The sequence below is a fragment of the Scylla paramamosain genome, chromosome 2 (assembly GCF_035594125.1).
Source record: "Scylla paramamosain isolate STU-SP2022 chromosome 2, ASM3559412v1, whole genome shotgun sequence".
Classification (NCBI taxonomy): domain Eukaryota; kingdom Metazoa; phylum Arthropoda; class Malacostraca; order Decapoda; family Portunidae; genus Scylla; species Scylla paramamosain.
In genome coordinates, this window is record NC_087152.1 from 7,210,001 (window position 1) to 7,212,500 (window position 2,500).

Genomic DNA, 2,500 nt, shown 5'->3' on the forward strand with positions numbered 1-2,500 from the left:
ATAGTTCAGTAGGACCTAGAAAGATCACTTAAATAATAGGTGACATATTACAATTATCAGTCAAAGGACTAAGCAACACTGCAATGTGACAAGATATCCATCAAAGTAAAACCATCAGTCATCCTTACCAATAATTTACCATGCCATCATTATCCCACAGCGGAGATGACGTCAAGGGAAAACTCCAAGGGGGGGGGGGGGTAATCTGAGATTTGTAGATACCATTATACAGTAGAAGAGGCTGGGGCGGTGCGCGGGAGGGTCCTGGGCTGAGGGGCTGAGTGAAAGGGGGAGGACTGAGTTGAGGAGGACAACTTTAGTACAGGCTTGAGGGAGAGGTTGGGGAAGGACGGCGTAAAGGAAGTAAAGGCGTAAAGGAAGGGAAGAGGCGGACCCGGTGTTTGCTTCTCGTGTCCCCTTCCGGCACCCTCTTCGGCGTGACACGATTACTGGCAATTAAGATGTGTTCCTGCGCCAGCCTGGGAATGGTGTCTGCATCTCTCTTTCGGTAGCTACTTACGGCTATTCTCTCTCTCTCTCTCTCTCTCTCTCTCTCTCTCTCTCTCTCTCTCTCTCTCTCTCTCTCTCTCTCTCTCTCTCTCTCTCTCTCTCTCTCTCTCTCTCTCTCTCTCTCTCTCTCTCTCATAGATAAAGCCTCCTCAATTTCCCCTCCGTGTCCATATCTTTTCCGCACTTCCAAGTCCCTCTCCCTTCACTGTCTACTCATTTTATGTTCCCTTGACTAAGCGCACCCTCGTATTTCCCTATTTCTCTTACTAATTTCCCTTTCCCCTCTGTAGTACTTAATTCCACGCCCCTCAGTGACAAAGCCTCGCCCTGATTTGATTTTTCTCCTTCCATCTGTCGCCTTCCTTTGACCAATGTCCTCTTCCATGTCTATTTTTGTGTCTGTTTTTCTCCTCCTCAGCCTCGTCCCTTTGATGTCACGAAGATCAGGTGGTGTGTCGTCGGTGCCTCGTTGGCTCTTTCTTCTTACTCTTGATTTTTCTCCTTCCTTTCTGGTCTTACTGGGTTTGCTTTAGTGAGAGTGATATTTTTGTTGTATTTGAAATATACGTCAGTTGTTTTCGTTCGTTCAGAAGAGTTATGTGTGAGTTACTGTGTTATATTACTACTACTACTACTACTACTACTACTACTACTACTACTACTACTACTACTACTACTACTACTACTACCACCCACACCACACACACACACACACACACACACACACACATACAATATAAAAAACTAGGCAAAGGGAAAAAAAAAAAACATGAATGGTCTAAAATCACGTTTATTTAGTATTTTCTCTCTAACTTCCAAGGTCATTCTTGTACTTTTACAATGAACAGATAAATAGAGTCATTTGCCTTGACACCTGAACACGCCGTTGAACAGGAGGAAACGAACAGTGAACGGGATAATGAACGCACGATGAACATATGTGAACAACAGACAATGAACAATGAGAAGGACAGGCATGTCAGAATGAACGGATAGGCGCGACACGGGATCCTGCGGGGGCGATAAGGACACAGGGAGGCCTCGTGGCAGGAGTGGGAGCTGATTCATACTTTTACCGTTGCGCTCATCTTTCGATCGTCTTTTCTGTTTACATTCAGGCCACTGTAGAAAAAAAAAAAGTAGTTTGTGTGGAGCCTTGAAGAGAAAAAGGTTTATTTTATTTTGTTTTCTTTTTCTATGTTTCACCCTTTTTACTTTTATGATCATCTTTTCTGTTTACATTCAGGCCACTGTGAAAAAAAGTAGTTTGTATGGAGATTTGAAAAAAGAGGGTTTGTTTTATTTTATTTTTTCTGTGCTTCACTCTTTTTACTGTTATGGTCATCTTTTCTCCTTACATTCAGGGTACCGTAAAAAAAAAAAATAGTTTGCATGGAGACTCAGAAAAGAATGAAAGGGTTTATTTTTGTCTTTCCTACACTACAAAACTATTTAAGAGACTGTAACACAAAAAAGAAAAATAAGCACTGTAAAAAAAGATAATTCGCATGGAGGCACAGAAAAGAAAAACGGACTAATTTTTTTGTCTTCCTGTACTACACATGTAACTATTTAATTAAAACACTGTAGCATACAAAATAAAAGCCGTGAAAAGTTTCACGTACATGGTTATGGGGAAAAAAGATATGTCCGGCAGTAAGTGAATGGGTTAAAAGGTTCCAAGCGAGAATAAACACAGACTTTTTATTTTTTTTTCTTCTACCTCAATATCGCTTTCTTAATTTCCTTTCTTTGTTCCTCGTTCACGACTGCGCCTTAGGTCTTCAAGGGATGTGGTCTTTGGCAAGCTTTATTTATTTATTTATTTATTTGTTTTGGGGATAACCTTTTCGTGTTAAGTTTTGATTACTGATTCGTATTGACTTTTATAAAGTGTTTGTTGTAGTGTGTATACTAAATGAGATGTGAGATTCGTTTGTGTGAAGTGTATGTGTGTGTGTGTGTGTGTGTGTGTGTGTGTGTGTGTGTG

General features: G+C 40.9%; 1 protein-coding gene across 1 annotated transcript in view; it reads right to left on the reverse strand.

The window, feature by feature from the left end:
• Positions 1 to 1,284: 1,284 nt before the first annotated feature.
• LOC135109425 (octopamine receptor Oamb-like) overlaps positions 1,285 to 2,500 on the reverse strand; it is a 245,230-nt gene continuing 244,014 nt past the window's right edge. Inside the window, exon 4 of the mRNA XM_064020824.1 lies at positions 1,285 to 2,500. This exon is cut by the window's right edge and continues 4,826 nt beyond it. The gene's annotated coding sequence lies outside the window, so the exon portion shown is untranslated.